Genomic DNA, 22,306 nt, shown 5'->3' on the forward strand with positions numbered 1-22,306 from the left:
AGGATTGCTAATAATATTTTTTATTTAAATTTTGTAATAATTTTTTTATAGATTTAAAAATAATAATAAAAAAAATAAAAAACTTATAAATTTCAAAGAGAGAACAAATGTGTGAATATAAAAAATAGAGTATTTGTTCATTTAACTATTTTTGTTAGTGACATTAGGGATATGACATTATTATAGTTCAACGGTTTAATTGTACTCTTTTACTATTTAGGAAGTGAAATAATACTTCATGATAGTACAGGAGGGTAAATGATATTTCATAATAATTCAGGGTGGAACATAATTTATCTGTAATAAAAATCACTTAAAGTATATTTAAGTAAATTATAATAAAAATCACTTAAATTATCTGTAATAATTTATCTGTAAACTATAAGAATTTATCTATAAACTATAATAAAAATCACTTAAATATCTAAATTGAAATCTCAAGGGTGGAACATAATTTCTAAAATTATAGATAGTGATCCGTATTTTAATCAAAACTCAAGAAATGTATTTATAATTTACCCAAAATATAAAAACACAACCAGACATGCTATTCGCTTTGGCAGAGTCAAACTTGTGAGCCGAACCGTATACTTTCTTGTTCCACTTCCACTCATCCATGGCTGCTATGTGTTTAACGTGTAACATTTAGTTTCTTAAACAATCTTATTTCCTGAGCAATCCCGTGCAAGATTAATCAAGTGTCATACATATATATATTTTTATTTTTATTTTGTTAAACTTAAGGTTCTTGAAGAGGTTAACCAAGAAAGCCATCATTATTTGGACTTCTTACCTTGCAAATTGAGTGCATTTAATATAATATTATTGGCAATCACAGATTAGTTAAAAAAAAGTGATTCAAAAAACATAAATAAGTAAATATCAAAAAATACTCCTTTTGTCTCAAAATATTATTCTCTTTTGAAAAATTTAACTTTTTTTTTTGTTATACAATTATTACACTTCAAAAATATTAATGTTAATGAATTTAAAAGAATTACAAAATAAGAAATTCATGCTATTTTAGTTATTTAATTTTGAAGAGAGTCTAATATTTTCAAATAATAAAAAATAAAAAAAAAAAAAATATTTTAAGATGGAGAGAATAACAAAAGAGATTAAATTAAAAAGCTAAACTTGGGAGGAGCTCTAATAGTATTATTTATCAAATGTAACCCGAAATAAAAATCCAAATGGATGCTGTAAAACGACAATTCATACCAAACCACAGTACTACGTGGGTCAATAAGGTGCTTCTGGTAAATAAAAACTTATAATACAAGTGAGTTATTCTTTACATTCAAACAATAACTCATCTTATCTACCTGCCTACCAGGCTAGTTCTGCTTAGCTATCTGATTATATCTGTTGTTACGTGAAACTATTTCATCAAATGAATAACATTCTCTTGTTTTTGGTAAATCCATCCAGCTTCTTTATGCACAAAAGGAAAGAATGTGAGATTAATTGCTTCAAAATGTTTGGATATAAAAATCAGAAATGAATTGAAACAACAACTTAGGAAATTACAATCCAAACAAAAAGTGAAAATGCGCAGGAGAAACAGTCATTAGAGAAAAACTTCACGCCTCCAAGTAAAACTTATTTCTTGCATTTTAAGTTTTAACACATGACATGCTCTAGATAAGAGATAGAAAGCTTGCATGATAATATAGGTCATGCAAGAGTATGAAACTCACTACTGTATAATCAATCGCTAACCACTGCAATAAACAATTAATTCAGTAACATATGCGACTCTACTCTGGTGGGTACATTTTGTTAATTTAGCAAAACAATAAACAAATATTAAGCATGAAAATTACTATAACAATAATAATAATAATAATAATAATAATAATAATAATAATAATAATAATAATAATAGAGAGAGAGACAGAGAGAGAAACAAGAAAATAGAAAAATAGTTGTGAGACTCGTATTGTCATGGTCCTAAAACTGTTTTTTTTTCATTCCTCATAAAGGTACAATCGGAGGAAAATAGTTCCAAGATAAAAACGCAAATTATTTTTGGCATCCCTCATCCAGTGTTCACAATCACCAGGAGGCAACCAAGCTACAAGTCAAAATTTCCCATAACATAAACAATATATACAAAATATAGATAACTATCTCAACAAATCATTTTTTCTTCTCTCCTCTTCTCTACGAAAATATTTCTCCAAGATAAATTCTAAATAATAAGTGTAGATGATGGGTTTATAGTAAAGTTATATAATAACAGAATTACATTAATCCTCTATAAATATTAAAATGATTTTCTATTAAATAGAAATTATATGTACAAGATTAATTTATAATAAAACTAGTAATTAAATTTATTAATTTTACCAAATATAATTTATTTTTGTTATTATGAACATTTTAACAATTTAGCATATCCATCTTCGTTATGTTCTCCACAGGCATGGATGAAATGGTACAGCTTGTTTGAATAATTCAGTTCATAATAATAATGGATGCAAACAAAGAGTTTCCTATCGTGAATTTTTCTTTGCCCTGATTGACCTTTCAATACCATCAATACATTCCACACGCAGTAGAGGAGCCAAGAAAATAAATTTAAGGAGGCACTTATTAATTACAATATTGAAAATATTTACAAAAATATTTTACATAAATTTTTACGATTGACTTCAAGAAGGATAAAAAAAAATAGTGTGTTTGGTTTGAGTTTTTTTAACTAAGTTTTTTAAAAATTGAGTTTTTTTATTTTTTATTTTATTTTATTTTTTTTGTTTTTAGTCAATATTATTAAAATTTTAAGATTTTTTTTTCTTTTTTAGATGCATGATGTATCTAAAAAAAATAAAAAGTTTGTGAAAAAATATTTTAAAAAATTAATAAATACATAAAAATACAAAAAAAATGTATAGATTTTTTGTATTTTTTTATATTTTTAGTATTTAGTGATTTTTTTAAAACAATCGCAAAAATTATACTTTTTAAGTGTATTTATGTTAAGTGTGTCTAAAATTAAAAAAATGTTTAAAATATTAAAAAAATTCAGTAAAACAAAAAAATACGGAAAATAAAAAAGTAAAATTTTTTGAAAAGTGTTTTTAGAAAACACAAACCAAACAGTGAATATGTATTTGTAATTAGTGTATAATGGACAATATTGAAAAAAGTCATGGATATAAAGTTTCAAAATAAATTATATAATGATAAAGTAATTTTTTATACAAAATATACGTAAAAATTTGATATAGTAGTCATATCACGTCATCATTGACATGTGATATTACCAACCAATAGTAAAGAAACACATGAAAGATGAACCCTACATATTAAATGTTTTTTTTTTTTTTTTGATCGGCAAAGAAAAATTTCATTAACAGCATGAAATTAAAAGTACAGGAAGATGGCATGCTTTGAGAGAGATTCGGAAGTATAAAAATACCCCTACTACTGCTACTCGCATCCATACAACCAACCCCTTGGCCTCACGTTTTTTTTTTTTTTGAAAACAAAAAAGCTAAGAAGGACTTAACTAAACATTAAAATACCAGAGTCCCCACAAAAATCAACCCACCAAACGCCTCTGATCAACCCAATTACCAAGAATTCCTCACCTATGCTGCTACAAACTCCCCAAGCCCACACCTATGCTGCTGTAGCTCTCACCACACCTCTGATCACATCACGCCTATGCTGTTGTAGCCCACACCTCTGACCACACCTGCTGTAGCCCACTCCTCTTTTGCAGCCCACACCACACCTCTGATGAACCCACACCACACCTATGATGCACCCACACCTTTGACCACACCTGCTGTAGCCCACACCTCTGCTGCCCACGCCTATGCTGTTGTCACACCCGAAACCCACCCCTGTGCTGCTATTCCGACCAAGAGAAACTCCATAGCCAACGCCTATGCTGCTGCCACACCCAAAACCCACCCTTGCCGATCTTGACAAAGCAGCTCCAACATTAGATGCAATGCAGAAAACATCTCCGGTGTTGGTGGTAGAAGTTCCCGAGCTCTTCTCCGACGAACTCCTCACCGACCAGTTGCATTGCCTCGGCTGAGGCTGATAGGAAACCAACGGAACTTCTTCTAACTCACACCGCGGATCCACACACCCACCGAGCACCGACCACCCGACTTTCATACATTAGGAAGAAGATCACCCCTCAAACTCTCGCGCGAAAAGGAGCGCTCGAGTGCACACTAGACAGTTCTGGATCGCCGACGACACCCATGGTTCCGCCCAAATAGAGCATCGATACATCCCATCAATCTGAACCAGAGTGCATCCCTCAAACTCCTACTCGCAAAAGAGCGCTCGAATGAAATTCCGGGACGACCCCTGAAACAACAACTGAACGACCACCGACTCACCACAAAAAAACTCACCCGCAGCAACATAAGGCACACCTAGGTGGGAAGAAAGGGGGACTCTAGTTTATAGAAGTTAAAAACTAACAGAAAAACTAGCAGACAGACGAGCTAAGCCAGCCGACCGCCATAGCCAAGGCGGCGGCCGGCCGACCCAAAAAGAGGCCGGGGAAGGAGGCTTTTTAGAGGCCGAGGAAGGAGGTTTTTTGGAGAGAGAGAGAGAGCTCAGAAAAAAGATCACTTTTTTCCCCTACATATTAAATGTAACTAACAATTTAATAAATTTTATATTTTTATTGAGATTAATTATGTTTGCATGTCAATAATAATAAAAATCATCATTATATTGAAATTTTCATAAATAATAATATCGTAGTCACCACAGGCATGGATGAAATGGTACAGCTTGTTTGAATAATTCATGATAATAACGGATGCAAACAAAGAGTTTCCTATCATGAATTTTTCTTTGCCCGGATTGACCTTTCAATACCACCAATATATCCCACATTTTTTTTTTTTTTTTGATCGGCAAAGAAAAACTTTATTGATAAAGCATGTAAAAAAGATACAAAACGACAATAAAAAGGAAAACTTCGAGCTGCTGAGGCTCCAAGCTCCAGTTGGTGAGAAACCAACAAAACAAAACAAGAAGATAAGCATAACAGAATTCCGGCCATGACTGGAAACGCAGTCTTCTCCCTGGTTAACACACATTTCTGCACCAAACTGAACACAACTGACCAAACCCGATCCAATACCAGCACTCAATCACCGAACCATCAGAGGGGCAAGGTAACTCAAGCACCAAACCATCCCTGCACCAGCAGATACCCGCCAGAATTGGTCTTTCCAGAATTGGTCATTTACACCAAGTTGGTGAGTAACCACCTGGAATGAAACAGAAAGAAAGCAACTGCCAAAAGCTCAACTCGCAAAAATCATAAAGCAAACGAATACTCGTTAGTCATCCCACCCACATCATGTCCTTAATTCCAATAGTTGACTGCTCTGAAGGACTGAAACAGAAGCATACACACAACAGAATTCTCAACATCAGATTGGCCCACAGAGACTGACAGATTAGCCCCCAGGAACCACCCACACAGCAGGATCACGGCAGCAGTCCTCAGATTAACACACAGCAGTATACATACAGCAGGCTATATCAGCCCATACACCCCAAGCCAGTCCAGAATCCAAACTTAGCAGGCTATAAGCTGAATAGAAACCATGGCCTTCCTCAAATGCATTCCTTAACCTGAGCCAAATTGATGGTTAGATCCAAGACAGAGTACCTGATCTTTTTTACAGCAGCTTTAATCCATAAAGCAAATCTAATCTTTATTAGCTCACCTAACTCAACTGCACTTGGTTGCACTCCCCTGAACAAGCATTCATTCCTTAACTTCCAGATGGACCAAAGTATAATACATGGCAAGGCTCTCCACAATCTCCTAGCTAACCTCTTATACTTCCATCCTATCCACCAATGAAACAATCCGTCAATATTCCTTGGCACCACCCATATACACCCCCACCAAAACATTACATCAGACCATACCTGCCATGAGAATGGACAGTGAAGTAAAACATGCATAGCAGATTCATTCTCAACTTTGCAAAAAACACATATTACAGGAGCCTCATTGTTCAGCACACCTATATGCTTTAAGAAGACCCCTGTTTTCACTCTATTCCTCCAGGCTAACCACCCAAAAAATTGAACTTTGGGGGGAATGTCATTATTCCACACAAACTTACATATTTGGAGAGAAGGGCCCAAGAGGGAATCATTATACCGATAAATATCTGATGCCTTAAACCTGTCACCAACAGAACCATTCCAAACAGGGCAGTCTTCCTCATTCCGTCCTATAGAAGGGGTCACCAAAAGCACATCTGCCAACCTGTTTGCCTCAGCCTGTTCCCAATCAAATAATGGCCTACGGAAGCAAAAGTTCCAAACCCCGGAGCTGGATTTCCTTTCAAGAAAGTAGGACAGTGAACCATCTTTTACTGTTGACAAACTAAATAATCTAGGAAATTCATCTTTAAGACAACTACCACCAAGTCACTTATCATACCAGAATTTGATTCTCCGCCCATTACCCGCCTTTATCTGAAATTTCTCCACAAAGAACTCCACAAGAGGTTGATTCAGACTAGCAACCGCAAGAATATCACCCCAGATTCTAGAAAGTCTAGCTGATGAGTTTATAGGTGGGAGCCATTGACCCTCCTCAACCATATACTTGCTGCATACCATTCTTCTCCAAAGAACATTTACTTCACTTCCAAATCTCCACCACCATTTAAGGAGCAAACTTGCATTGACATCCTTAATTCTTCTAATTCCCAACCCTCCTTGGTTCAGACTTTTAGTAACTTCAGTCCATTTCACCAAATGAACCTTCCTCTTCAAATCATTCCCACCCCAAAGGAAAGAAGCTTCAAGCCTTTCAATCTCTCTAACCACACCACAAGGCATTCTAAACAGAGACAGATAATAAATCGGAAGGTTAGATAAAACGGACTTGATCAACGTTAATCTACCTGCAAAAGAAAGTAGCCTTCTCTTCCACCAGTCAACCTATTCTTTATGGTATCCAAAACTGGCTTCCAAGTAGATTTCCTCCCTGGATTCGCTCCCAACGGCAAACCTAAGAATTTAAACGGTAGTCCTTGTATCTTACAATTCAAAATATCAGCATAAGACACCAATCTTTCCTCCTCTACTCCAACTCCACATACCACACTCTTATGGAAATTTATCCTCATGCCAGAAAGGATTTCAAAGCATCTTAGTATCCGCTTTATAGACACTATTTGATCCACATCTGCCTCGCAAAAAATTATTGAATCATCCGCAAATTGGAGATGTGAAATCACTACCCCATTAACACCAACTTTTACCCCTCTGATAATACCTTCCTCGAAAGCTCTGTTCATTAGAATATTCAACCCTTCAGCCACTATATTAAACAGGAAAGGAGATAGAGAATCACCTTGCCTGAGGCCTCTTTGAGGTGAAAATTCCTCTGTAGGTGAGCCATTCACTAGAACCGACAACTTTGTTGTACCGATACACTCCTTCATCCATGAAACCCACTTAGAGCCAAACCCAAAGTTATGAAGCATCGAAGCCAAGAACTCCCAATTCACAGAATCATAAGCTTTCTCAAAATCAAGTTTAATAATCACGCCTTTTTTTCTTGATTTTTTCCATCCATCTACAATTTCATTCGCAATAAATACGCCATCCAAAACACTTCTCCCCCCTAAGAAAGCAGATTGTGTTTCTCCAATAATTGTAGGAAGAACTTTCTTAAGTCTAAGAGCCAGAACCTTAGAGAGAATCTTGTACAAACTACCCCCCTATCCCACATGCTGTAGCGGAGTCAAGAAAATAAATTAGAGGAGATACTTATTAATTACAATATTAAAAATATTTACAAAAACATTTTACATAAATTTTTATAATTGACTTCAAGAAAGATTAAAAAAAAAATAATGTGCTTGGTTTGAGTTTTTTTAATTAAGTTTTTTTAAAATTGAGTTTTTTTATTTTTTATTTTTATTTTTTTTTTGTTTTTAGTCAATATTTTTAAAATTTTAAGCATTTTTTTTACTTTTTTAGATGCATGATGTATCTAAAAAAAATAAAATATTTGTGAAAAATATTTTAAAAAATTAATAAATACATAAAAATACCAAAAAAAAATGTATTGATTTTTTGTATATTTTTGGTATTTAGTGATTTTTTTAAAAAAAAAAATTCGCAAAAATTATACTTTTGAAGTGTATTTATGTTAAGTGTGTCTAAAATTAAAAAAATGCTTAAAATATTAAAAAAATTCAGTAAAAACAGAAAAATACGAAAAATAAAAAAAGAAAATTTTTTGAAAAATATTTTTAGAAAACTCAAACCAAACAGTGAATATGTTATTTGTAATTAGTGTATCATAGACAATATTGAAAAAAGTCAATGATATAAAGTTTTAAAATAAATTATATAATGATAAAGTAATTTTTTATACAAAATATATGTAAAAATTTGATATAATAGTCATACCACGTCATCATTGACATGCGATATTACCAACCAATAATAAAGAAACACATGGAGGATGAACCCTACATATTAAATGTAACTAATAATTTAATAAATTTTATATTTTTATTGAGATTAATTATACTTACATGTCAATAATAATAGAAGTCACCATTATATTAAAATTTTCATAGATAATAATATCGCAGTCACCACAGGCATGGATGAAATGGTACAGCTTATTCACCCAAAAGAAATGGTACAGCTTGTTTGAATAATTCAGCTCATAATAATAATGGATGCAAACAAAGAGTTTCCTATCATGAATTTTTCTTTGCCCTGATTGACCTTTCAATACCATCAATGTGTCCCACACGCAGTCGCGGAGGCCAGAAAATAAATTAGAGGAAAGACTTATTAATTATAATATTAAAAATATTTACAAAAATATTTTATATAAATTTTTACGATTGACTTCAAGAAAGATAAAAAAAAAAAATAGTGTGTTTGGTTTGAGTTTTTTTAATTAAGTTTTTTAAAATTTAAAGTTTTTATTTTTTTTTATTTTTAGTCAATATTTTTAAAATTTTAAGCATTTTTTTTTTACTTTTTAGATGCATGATGTATCTAAAAAAAAATAAAATATTTGTGAAAAAATATTTTAAAAAATTAATAAATACACAAAAATACAAAAAAAAATGTACTGATTTTTTTTATATTTTTTTATATTTTTGGTATTTAGTGATTTTAAAAAAAAATTCACAAAAATTATATTTTTTAAATGTATTTGTGTTAAGTGTGTCTGAAACAAAAAAAAAAATACTTAAAATATTAAAAAATTCAGTAAAAACAAAAAAATACGGAAAATAAAAAAGTAAAATTTTTTGAAAAGTGTTTTAAAAAACTCAAACCAAACAGTGAATATGTTATTTGTAATTAGTGTATCATGGACAATATTGAAAAATGTCATGGATATAAAGTTTTAAAATAAATTATATAATGATAAAGTAATTTTTTATACAAAATATACGTAAAAATTTGATATAATAGTCATACCACGTCATCATTGACATATGATATTACCAATCAATATAGAAAAGAAACACATGGAGGATGAACCCTACATATTAAATGTAACTAACTATTTAATAAATTTTATATTTTTATTGAGATTAATTATGTTTGCTTGTCATAATGATAGAAGTCACAATTATATTAAAATTTTCATAGATAATAATATCGTAATCTCTTTATTTTTAATCAAAACAATCATTATTATTCTTATAATTTTAAAAATATTATTGACATTTCACTCTAAATAATATTTTTATAAATTTGTTTATACAAAATATTTTCTCTCACTCACCTACAAGTCTCACATAGTATCAAGGGGAACCATCTTTGCTGCCAAAAGTAGGATTCTACTAAGAGGGACCACTGTTGAACCTTGACTCAATCTTCTCTATCCTTAATTTGATGTATAGTTGGTCCAACTTGAAGGAAACAAAAGTAAAAGTTTCAGGAATTTCAAAGCAGAAGCCATTTTGCGCGTCATTGTTGTATCATGGGAAATTATAAGAATGAAGAGGCTATAAATACCCATAATCAGCTAAAAGAACTACTCAAAAAGCTCTTACAACTTCATAGCTCTCTCCATGGTTATCAAAACTTGAAACTTTTGATATTGGCCTTGGCCTTGGGTGGATGGTTGTAGTGTTCTGATCTTGCAATGGGTGCTCAGAGATTGGCCTTGGGTGTATTAAGTTGCAACTTGCAATGGATTCTCTGTGGGTGCGTTTCTCAGTGGGGCAGTTAGTTTTGGGGGGGGGGGGGGGGGGGTTTGGTGTTAAATTCTGCTTAACCTTTATTAGCCTCTGTTTTTAGTTTGTTTTTTTTGGTTTTTTTCTTTTAAAAAAAAAAAATTTGTGAGGCTGAAGGTTGGTTGTTTGGGTGCGAGTAGCAGTAGTAGGGTAGTTTATACTTTCCGAATCTCTCTCGATGCACTCCATCTTCCTGTACTCTTAATTTCATGCTGTTAATGAAAATTTTCTTTGCTAATAAAAAAAAAAAAAAAAAAAAACTTGAAACTTTTGTCCCTATCAAGACTCACCTCTCTCTCTTGAACACAAAACAAACATATGGAAAACCCAAAGTCACCCCTTCAGCCCCCTACTTATGGAAACCTAATCACTGTTCTCAGCATTGATGGAGGTGGAATAAGAGGGGTTATCCCAGGAACAATTCTGGGCTTCTTGGAGTCCGAACTTCAGGTATAGAATACGTTTTTATTTTCTATATTTTTATTTATTTATTTTCACGCGATGCTATCTACCATGTCAATTAAATTGTTTCAAAAAAGAAAATACTGATTTTTTAATGGAGAATTTGATAATATTCCATGAACTAACTCCAGACGGCTTGGCAATTATGCAGAAGTTGGATGGCGAGGATGCAAGAATTGTAGACTATTTTGATGTGATTGCAGGAACAAGCACAGGTGGTCTTGTGACTGCCATGCTAACTGCACCTAATGAAAAAAACCGCCCCTTGTTTGCTGCTAAAGATATCAAAAACTTCTACCTTGATAATTGCCCTAAAATATTCCCGCAAGTCAGGTATCCTTTAGGAAAAACCAATATTCCTAAGGTAATCAAAGCCCTATTAGGACCAAACTAAAGTATGATGGGAAGTATCTCCAAAGCCTAGTTAGGGAAAAACTAGGAAATATAAAATTACACCAAGCACTGACTAATATTGTAATACCAACTTTCGACATTAAGAGACTCCAGCCAACCATCTTTTCCACCTATGAGGTTTGTATTCATCTCTTTGTAACTAAAAAGTCAATAGTGATTGTTTGGATTAAACTGAGAACTAATGATTTTATATGTACATTTTTCGTGATTTTTTAGGTGATGAATAATCCAAGCTTGGATGCATTACTTTCAGATATATGCATTGCAACCTCAGCAGCACCTACTTATCTTCCTGCCCATTATTTTGAAACCAAAGACCCTACTGGAAAAGTTAGAGAATTCAATCTAATTGATGGTGGCGTGGCTGCAAATAATCCGGTATCCACAAATAACTTTTCTAGTTACACAAAAAATGGATAACATAAATGTGCACAAAATATTAGGTTGCGGGGCATACCTTTCTCTCTGTTCTGTGCGCAAGTAGTTTTATCTATAAATTTCGTAAATAATGCCTTTGAACTCTCTTTTTTTTTTAAAAAAATTTAAGACCATCTCTATTTATATTTTATAATTTTGATTTTTTTTTTTCTTTTATGTTTTAGGCTTTGATTGCTATCAGTGAGGTAACCAAGCAAATCATGTGGAGAAGTTCAGATTATTTTGCTACAAAGAAAATGGACTATGGTCGACTTCTGGTTATATCATTAGGAACTGGTTCACCCATAGCTAACGAGAAATATAATGCAGATGAATCAGCTAAATGGGGTTTGTTGGGATGGTTAACCAGTGGTGGTTCCACACCCATAGTAGATGTAATTAGTCAAGCCAGTTCGGATATGATTGACTACCACCTTAATGTGGTTTTTCAGGCCCTTCAGTCCGAAAAGAATTATTTACGAATTCAGGTATATATGCGAATTCATGCTCATCAACAACAAAAATGTTATGTACCCAAAAGAAAAAAAAGTTGTTCATTTTTTTGTCAACCAAATATTGACTAATGTCGATGATTGATCCAAACTGCAGGATGACACATTAACTGGGAAAGTTTCGTCTGTTGATATAGCTACGAAGAAAAATTTGGAAGATCTTGTGAAAGTTGGTGAAGGATTACTAAAGAAACCAATTTCAAGGGTAAATTTGGAGACAGGTATAGTAGAGCCTGTTGGTCAAGAGACTAATGAAGAAGCTCTCCGAAGGTATATCAACTTATCTCTAGCACACGAATTGTATCATATAGTTTAGTTTGTTGGAAATGGTTATTTTTTCCTCAAGTTTGGTCTATTTTTTAGGTGGGCCCCGAGTGTCAATTTACTCGGGTCAAAGTGGTAACGCGTTCTATGCCGCGTTGTGATTCACGTGGTATATTTGGTTGCTCAAAACCATTACCGAGTGAATGGGAAATTGAAGCCAAAGTGTGCTCCATGGAAATGGAGTTTTGGTGGAAATTCCTTAAGGTTGTAAATTGGCTTGTCCCACATTGATTTGGTGGGAGGTTTTGAAAAGGTTTATAAGGCTTAGGGTGAGATACTTGGGGTGTGCCCCAAGGGGTACCCAAGTGTTTTAGAGGGAGAGGTTATGGGCAAAATGGGCTAGACCCATTGGACCCAAAAATCACCACACGCGCGCCGCCAGTCGGGCGGGCTGGGCGCGGGTGTGTGGTTGGGCTTCTAATCTTTTTGGGCCAAAAACATTTTATTTTTTATTAAAATAAAATCCATAATTCAAATTAAATTGGTTTGGATTATTTGTTCATCCAAACAGGGCCCTTCCCGGTTTCAAACAGAAATAAACTGTTTTGGAATTAATGCACACCCAAACAGGGCCCTTCCCGTTTTACTATCTGTTTGAATTGATTCAAATCTGTTTGAATTCAAAACCCAACAGGTATGATACCTGTTCAATTCAAAACCAAGAGCTACAAACCTGTTTAATTCAAAATGAAGAGCCACCTTCACATCTATAAATAGGACCACCCTCATTTGATGTTTGATTTCAGAAATTTCGTATTTCACTTCTGTTTTCTATTCTTCATCTTGCTGCATTTTATTTTCAAAAGAAAGAGTGTAAACACTTAGTGTGTTCGTAAGGCAAACAATTTGTAGTGCTGCTATTGTTTGTGGTAGATCATTTCATCCTGGGAGATAGACGTCCATATTCTGAAAGCACCGTGGAGAGGACGAATCTGTCTTAAGGACACAGTGTTAAACACTGGACTTGATCAGAAATATTATTATTCATATAAATTAACCAAGTAAGTTGTTTAATTTAATTCTGTTTTTATTTGTTTATTTAATCAGATTTTAATTTTGTTTTTGTAACAAAATAAAATCTGTGGTTTTATTTATTTATTTTTATTTTGAGTTTGATTTTTGTAATCAAACATATTCTCTCCTTTTCTCTATTTCTTTTATTCTTGTTGTTGTTTTGTACACAACAGAATTTAATTTATTTAAATACAGTGAAAATTGTCCTACATAGTTTACTTTATTCTCTCAATAGAACTAAAAAAATTATTATATGGCAGGTTTGCAAAATTACTTTCTAATGAGAAAAGACTTTGTGATGTCAGATCACCGCATGGACGCACTGCAAATCCAAAGGATTTTAAACTAAGATTGTAGATTAATATATTATTTATTTTTATATTTTTGTTACATGTGTTTTTGAGGTTGGTGCAAAGTATACCCATGCACCTTTCTATTTCTTTTGTTATTTTCCGTTTGAATAATGCTCAGCTGGTACAAAGTAAGCATTCTTTATTCTTCAATGAATCAGTTGTACTAAATTTCTCAGGCAATGCTAATTAACTACTCAGAAAGAGAAAAGATAGGGATCATGAAAAAATTTTCATGAAACTGGTCATGAAAAATTTATGACCATTGGCTTACCTTGATTAGTGTGTGGTGTTTATTTTAAGTGTAATCCAAAGGTCATAGATCTTTCATAATCATTTTCATGAAAGTTTTTTCATGATACCTAGCATTGCTCACTCAGAAAATGAGTGGAAGAAAGTGTATAGAAAATAAATGTGTCGACTAAATTTGTTACTTAAGCCACATTAAAATTGAATTTATTACATACATTTAATTTTTGGGGGGCTCACTTTTTGGATTTGTAGATTTTCCAAAAGTTTTTAAGAAAGTTTGTGAGCTAGTTGATTAATTTGGTGATGGAAGAAACTTGAATCCGTCCTTGTTTATCGAGACTAGAAAGACGCTAGTAATAAAATCAAGGATAACAGGTTAAACTTGAGATTGCTCTAATGCTATTATGCTCAGTCATTATCATTATTGGCCCCATCAAAAGATGATTGTCAATTTGCATGGTATTTTGACCCTCTTCACTATTTATATGAGTGAAATGGGAAGATCGATTTCTCTTAATAGTATGATTATGACACATCATAAAATAGACATTAATAATCCGAATCTAGTCACATAATCCCAGTAAATAATAGTTCCTTTGTCTCATTTTGTTAGCGTTTTTTCTCATTTTAAAATGTTCCAAAATACTTGTCTTATTAATAAAATGTTTTTAATTTTTCAAAACTATCCTTTTGAAATGACTAAAAATATATTCAAAATTGAAAACGAGAAGGGAATTATTGGAATATATTTTTTAAAATTTAAATTTAAATATAATGATTATATATTCCTTAAAAAATTAAAATTTTAATCGAGACAATCAAAATAGGGCGGAGGAGTATCTTATAAGGTCTGGATCAAATCTGCTGGTTGGTATAAGAGGTTCAATCCTTGCTTGATGTTCTGGTTGGTCTGATGGTTTGCTCTGTATGCTGCCTGCCTGCTCTGTTTAGAAGGTCTGCTGGCTGACCTGATGTTGTTAAGCTGTGTTTAGATGGTGGCCGGAAGCTAGAGTGTGGTGCAGCTGCAGGTTTGTGACTTGTTGGTGCCTTTTTGGACTGTGTAGAGAGCCTTGTATGTTGGTTCAATTTCTGATGCCTTGAAGCAAGGGTGTGTGGCAGCTGCAGTTTTGCGCATTGTGCTACTGGTGGTCTTATTGGTGAAGTATGAATCAAGGAAGCCTGCTATTATGCTGTGTGTATCCAGGTTTCAAGCAAGAAAGTATGTTGCTGGTATGTTGCTGGTATGTTGCTTCTAGGCTGCTGCTGGTCTGGCTGTAGGGGTTGGTTGAATGTGTTTCAGGATTCCCAAATGGATGTAGTGTATCAGGATCCCCTAATACTGCTCTGTCCTTTGCTCTTTCTTTTATCTATTCTCTTTGTTCCCTCTATTGGTTTCTCACCAATTTAGGGTCTTGTGCTTTTTTGCTCTTCTATCTTTGTTGATGTAAGTTTTGTTTGCTATACTTTCTTCATCAATAAAGTTGTCTTTTGTTGATCAAAAAAAAAAAAAAAAATAAATAATGAAACTCTCGTCTTTTGAAAGTGTCAATGATGTACGGTCCTTGTTTCAGTTCTGTTCTGAAACAGATCTGTTGGTCTGCTCTCTGGTTTAGACTCTAATCTTCAGTTGCTGGATGTTGGTTTCTGGGTTGGTCTGATCTGTTGGATTCTGGGTTGGTCTGCACTTTGGTTGGTCTGATCTGTTGGTCTGCTCTCTGGTTTAGGCTCAAGTCTGCCTTGTAAGTTCTAGTTTGGTCTGATCCGCTGAGTTTGGGCTGTGTTGTGGTCAGTGGTTCAGTAGTGATCTGGGTCTCCAGTCTTGGTCTGGATTCTTGGCTGCTGATCTGTTCTGTTTTTCTTCTTGTTTCTTTGTTGGTTTCTCACCAACTGGAGCTTGGAGCTTCATTTAGCTCCAAGCTCCTCTTTATTGATGTTTTGTATCTTTCGCATGCTTTCATCAATAAAGATCTTCTTTGCCGATCAAAAAAAAAAAAAAAAAAATTGTACGGTCCTTGTTTCAGTTGTGGGGAGAAGAACGATTTCAAGCGGTCAATGAATGCTTCAATTTTTTACTTGTGGACTCGATCACTAAGAAACACCGCCCTATAATGTCCTATAAAACATATATAGGGTTTTCTAGTCACAAAAATGCATGGCTTATATAAATATGTGAGTATTATATAAATGATTATGAAAAAATTATATTGTTAGTCTTTGTATTTTGATCCTTATTTTTTTATAATTTTAATTGGTTTAATTTTAATTCTGAATTTATGATTTATTTAAATTTGGTCTAATTATTTTCAATTGTTAGTTTTTTTTTTTTTTATATGGAAAATAAGCCCACAAGCGGCATGTGTTTTGTTTTTATAGAAAAAATTATAAATTTGATCAATTTTATCGGTGTAACCAATATTAGACCAAACTAAAACCAAATCTAAAATTAAAGGTCAAAATTAAGAAAATAAAAATTATAGGAAGTAAAATGACACAAGAAAAAAAATGCAATGGTTGTTGATGTAATTTTCCCAAAAAATAAAATAAATTTTTATTTTTCTAATCTGTCAATAAAAGAAAATTTAAAATCCAAGCAATAATTATTAACAATTATTTTGTAGATTAACTTTCAAGTGTTTATGGGATTATGGTTAGATTTTAAGAAGGATAGTTCTTTTTACACACCTTTAATCCTCTTAGTACACATAATTAATATAATAAATTTATATTACAATAATATTTTCAAATAAAAAGGCTATTCCGGACAATATGGGCATGTATTATATCCATTCAAAGAATTCACATATGAAAACACAGAACACTCTTTACACATCACCTATATAGACATTGTAAATTTATCTCCAACACTCATTATCTTCATCATTATAATCTAGCACACCACACTCATGATATCATTTATTATCAATTAATTCATCTCATTCTTTTTTTTATTATACTTATTTCCCAAACTCAAAATATTATCTTTGAAGATTTAGAGTTTAAAAATATTAAAATCAATGAAAATGTTACTTTATTACTTACAAACTCATAAATGCCATTGACAAAAATGACGAAATAACCAAATTGTCCTATCTTTCCTATATCTCACACGCATGTTCTCTCTTTCAAATTCATTAGAAATTATTACATTTTTCTTTCAAAATGGTCTATATATATTTAAAATGGGATTAGGTATACGGCTAGGATTGCGAATAATTTTTTTAAAAAAATTTTGTAATAATTTTTTTTATAGATTTTAAAAAAATTATAAATTTCAAAGAGAGAACAAATGTGTGAATATAGAAAATAGAGTTAATTTGTTCATTTAACTGTTTTTGTTAGTGACATTAGGCATATGACATTTTAATAGCTCAATGGTTTAATTGTACTCTTTTATAGTTTAGGAAGTGAAATAATACCTCATGATAATACAAGAGGGTAAATGATATTTCATAATAGTTCAGGAAGCAACATGATACAAGATGTTGAGGACATATTGGTGGTTAAATGTGTTATGTTAGCATTGTTAAGGGATTTTATGATACCAATAGTTTAGAGGGTTAATTTGTATAATTTTTTGGATCCTCTGTCCAACATCTAAATCTGAATTTTTTTTTATCCACAGGTCTAGTCGCAAAATTATTATGTCCATAAGGACATACTTTTGCACAATGATTAAACTACCCTGTATATTTAAAAACACGTCTCTTTCTAAATCACAAACCCGTTCTTTCAATCCTCTCTCTCTCTCTCTCTCTCTCTCTAAATCACCTCTATCTCTCTTTATCTGTTGAAGCAATCACCTCTTTGATCTCACATCTACCTTCATTCTCATTGAAACCCTAACCACCGCCACCTCTCACCGTCTTTATCGAAACCCTAACCGCCACCACCTCCTACCGTTCTCATCAACATCATCATTGTAGTGCCACCTCGACACCCTCCACTACTATCACGAGCCAGACCTGTCCCTAGAGGATTAGGCTGTGACCGGCCAGTAATTCCAGATTACTTCAGGCCTCACTGACAAATCTGATAATTAATAATAATAACAAGGCATTGCGGAAGCAATAATAAGACACAAACGTATACATCGAGCAATGCTGTCACAACCCCAACCCGCCCCTAGTGGTTAGAGTAGTGACCGGCCAGTAATCCTAGATTACCTTCGGCCTCAAAGACAAAATTTCAAAATATTTAAATAATATATGGGTCTAAATCGGAAGCAAAACAAAAAGAATAATGTCCATTAAGCTGTGCAGACATGATCAACTGGAATAGTTAAAACATTTGTAATACACTTTTTTAACATAAACAAATACGAAGACATATCTCATATATATCTCTCTCACACACACTTAAAAGTTAATCAAAGTACAAAACTCTAACAAAGCAAAACTAAAGCCTTGACATAGAGACGCATCATGGGTGGCTTGACCAAGAGCTGATTCTGAGGCAAACTCTAATGCTAATTCTCCAATTGCTCACCTACATATATATTAGGAAAAATGGTATGGTAAAGGCCAGTGAGTAATGACAGAATAAAGGAGTTAAATGAATGAAATTTGATATCATTTCAAATAAAATTCTCATTTCCATTCAGTTCACAATAATCAATGTTTTCATAATATCAAAATCAGTACAATAACAAATTACATGGTGCATCTATAGAGCCACAATACTTCAATATCAATGGACCATAAGGGTCAATAACAATGGACCATTAAGGTCTAACATCAGAGATTTATGCGTTTCAATTAATCCAATAGCCAGGGTATTGTTTCTCCCAGGCAAGGGCCTATACTCAATGGATGTCATGAATACAATTCCGAAAGGAACTTCATTCATTAAGGGAAAATAGCATTTCAATGAACCAATTACATAGCGAATTCAAAAATAGATATAACTTGAACATATCTTTATAAAGTTACTACTCACAGCGGGTTTGAACGAATGTTACTCCTCGGATGTTCGACTTACGAAAAGCACATAAACAAACATATCGAAACACAATATTACTTTCTTGATCAGATATAACATCTCTTAGTCTTTTCTTTCCAAGTTAACCAAATTCCTACGTCACTTATTCTTTTGTAAACGAATAAACCAATCCCTTACTTTACTTCATAACTAATTATTTTTGTTGGTTCTTAACTTATTAATCTTCAATGAGCGATAGATCATGCCTAAGAATGCTGGGGAAGAAATGGGAATGAAAATATGAAGAAGATGTAATTTTTCAAAATATGCTGAAAATGATTGACCGCTCGAACGGACCGCACAATCTACAAAAATATTGGGAGCTCGAAATGTTCGCTTGAGCCACCAATTGGTCGCTCGAGCAGTCTGTAAATTTTCTGGGTTTCCAACACTGAAGATTTAACTTTCAAACTTTATTTGAAAACTTTTCTTCCTTTCTTTTTGCAAAACATGAAATTAAAGTTATAAATCTCTTAGAAAAATATTTGCATGTATGAAATTTAAATCAAAATCAAACTAATTCTTGATTCTCAAATTCAAATTATAATTTATTTCTTAATTTATCCAAATTTAGATTTGATTCATTTTCTTCATATCAAAGCCAATTTCAAACTCATAAATTCTTAAGCATGAATTAAACTTTCAAAATATGATTCCAAAACTTGGGTTCATACATGGCTTGTCTAAAAACATACAAAGTCTTAAATAATCAAGAAAACATGATTAATTTTAAACTATTTATATCAAAACTCCTTTAATTTAAATTTTAAGCTCATTGTTCATACACTCATAATTTTTCAAAATTTACTTCTTGTTTTATCAAAATATGAAATCAATTCTTAGAAATCCATGATGCATGTACAATTAAAATATTAAAACTTGCAAAATTGTTCATGCATGTAGAAATTAGACTCAAATTCATTCAAGATTTTCCAAAATCAAATCCAAAATAATTAATTTTTAAATTAATTTCCATAATCATGAATCTAATTTAATTTCTTCATCTTCTTGCCAATTTCTTTTTAATTACATGAAATTGAACCTAATTATTTCTTAAATTCAATTTTTACATGAATTTCTTGCAAGAATCGGGCTTAGATTTCTTACCTAGAACTTTAATTTATTGAATCTTTTGAATTCTTCCTTAAATTCTTCTTCTTTCCTTCTTGTTCTCTCTTTCTTCCTCTCGGTTCTCTCTCACTTTAGCTCACAAATTTCTTTAACAAATAAGGATGAGTTCTCTCTCTCCACTAAAACGTCTCAAGTAAGGAAATAAAGGGACTTCCTTTTTGAGTTCTGCCAAGTCCTATCAAAGGTTCTAGACTTTACCCAAACATACAACATACATCAATATTTTAATTGGTTTGAGTAGGATTAGGTTAATTTGAGTCGGATTAGGTTAGTCTATTAATTACATGTTAGTTTAATTAAATAACACTTAACCTTAATTAATCATGATTACTACATAACTTATTTAATCTTAACTAATCACAATTTTCACATAATTTAATTAGTCTAATTTGACTTCCATTAAGGCCCAATTAATTATATTTAAATTTATTAATCTGAATCAAATTTTTAATCAAACTCTCAAAAGGTTTCAAATATCAAATTAAACTTATTACCATCATCAATTTTGATTCTCGAATCATTAAGGCCTTCAATTTCATATCAAACTCAAATCTTCGTTAATAAATTACATATTCAAATTAGATACCTCTCAAGTAAGTTTAATTCATAATAATCACAATTTTCAATCCTTTTTTTTTTTGAACGGAAAAGAAAAGCAAACTTTATTGATGATGATAAGAGATACAAGATGTACACACAAACATCAAAACACCAACAAAGAGAAGAGGGAGAAAACAAGATAGACAGCAACGAGATGTATAGTGGCCAGCAAAGAGCATAGAGCCCAGCATTGTAACCAGATGCAGACCAAACCTGCATAGTGCCCAGCATAACAGAATAACTCTCACTTAGCAGAACCCATCTCTTACTTCAGACACCCCTTTATACATTTCTCAAGCAGACCAAACAGAGTTCTAAGATCAGCCAACAACAGGCTAACACAAACCATAAAACTGAGAGGACCAAACCAGCAGCAGTAGAGGCAGCAGCAGCAAGCCAAAACAGATCAAAACAGAGCCAGAACAGAGCCAAAAACAGACAGCAAACAGCAGCTGGTATACTAATTCAACCCCTGATCGGCTTCCACTTGAAAACTATATCATCCACTGAGAAGGAGAAATCCTTGACTGATGCTTTGAGCCAAAGGGCAATTCTAATTTTGATGAGATCAATCAGTCCAAAAAAATTGGGGTGGGCCTTGGAAAATACACAATCATTCCTATGCTTCCAAAGAGACCAAAAAATGACTAAAGGGAGGGCTCTCCAAACTAATCTGACATACTTATGAAATTTCTCACTTATCCACCAATGAAATAAACCAGCTACTGAATTTGGGATGCACCATTGAAGCCCCCATTCTTGAATCACTGAAGACCAAATCAGCCAAGAGAAAGGACAATGAAACAAGACATGAATATTAGTTTCAGATTCAGAATTACAGAAAGGACAGAGAGATGTAGTATTGCTATCAAGAATGCCAATCTTGTGCAAGAATTATGAGGATTTCACTCAGTTTTTCCAGGCCAGCCAGCAAAAGAAGGAGACTTTGAGGGGCAACAATGAGCTTCAAACATGCTTGCAGATTCTTAGATTAGGGCCAAGAAGGGAAGTACTGTAAGAATATAGACCAGATACAGAGAACTGATTGTGGCTTGCAGCATCATTAGACCAAATCAGGTAATCTGCATTTTCATTACATAAAGGAGGAGCTGAGGATAAGACCGCAAGCAGATTAGCTTCTTCAGTCAATTCCCAATCATATAACTCTCGTCTATGAGGAAAGTTCCAGACACTTGAGCTGGTTTTCCTGGCAAAGAATTGGTGGAGAGAGCCTTCTTTATTAGTGAACAGATTGAAGAGAAGTGGAAAATCAGATTTCAAGCAATACAATTCTCGATAATCTTGTATTTGCTGCAAATTACTCTCCTCCAAAGAGCATTGATTTGAGTCCCAAATTTCTACCACCATTTAATTAGTAAACAAGTATTTACATCTCTGATTCTTCTGATGCCCAAACCCCCTTGGTCAATACTCTTTGTAACCTCTACCCACTTCACCAAATGTACTTTTCTTTTCAGATTATCACCACCCCACAGGAATGCAGCCTCAATCTTTTCAAGCTCTCTAGCCACACCTTCAGGTATTTTAAACAGGGAAAGGAAATAGATAGGTAAGCTTGAAAGAGTAGACTTGATCAAAGTTAGTCTGCCTGCAA

The 22,306-nt window shown here is 32.9% G+C and overlaps 1 pseudogene across 1 annotated transcript; it reads left to right on the forward strand.

The window, feature by feature from the left end:
* The first annotated feature begins 10,872 nt into the window (after nt 1-10,872).
* On the forward strand, nt 10,873-12,359 carry LOC114262644 (patatin-like protein 2; annotated as a pseudogene). The gene is made up of 4 exons (XR_014333847.1): nt 10,873-11,231; nt 11,331-11,492; nt 11,717-12,019; nt 12,141-12,359. The product of XR_014333847.1 is annotated as a patatin-like protein 2 (transcript).
* The last annotated feature ends 9,947 nt before the right edge of the window (nt 12,360-22,306 follow it).

The sequence above is a fragment of the Camellia sinensis genome, chromosome 6, assembly GCF_055761805.1.
Source record: "Camellia sinensis isolate YWXY chromosome 6, ASM5576180v1, whole genome shotgun sequence".
Taxonomy (NCBI): domain Eukaryota; kingdom Viridiplantae; phylum Streptophyta; class Magnoliopsida; order Ericales; family Theaceae; genus Camellia; species Camellia sinensis.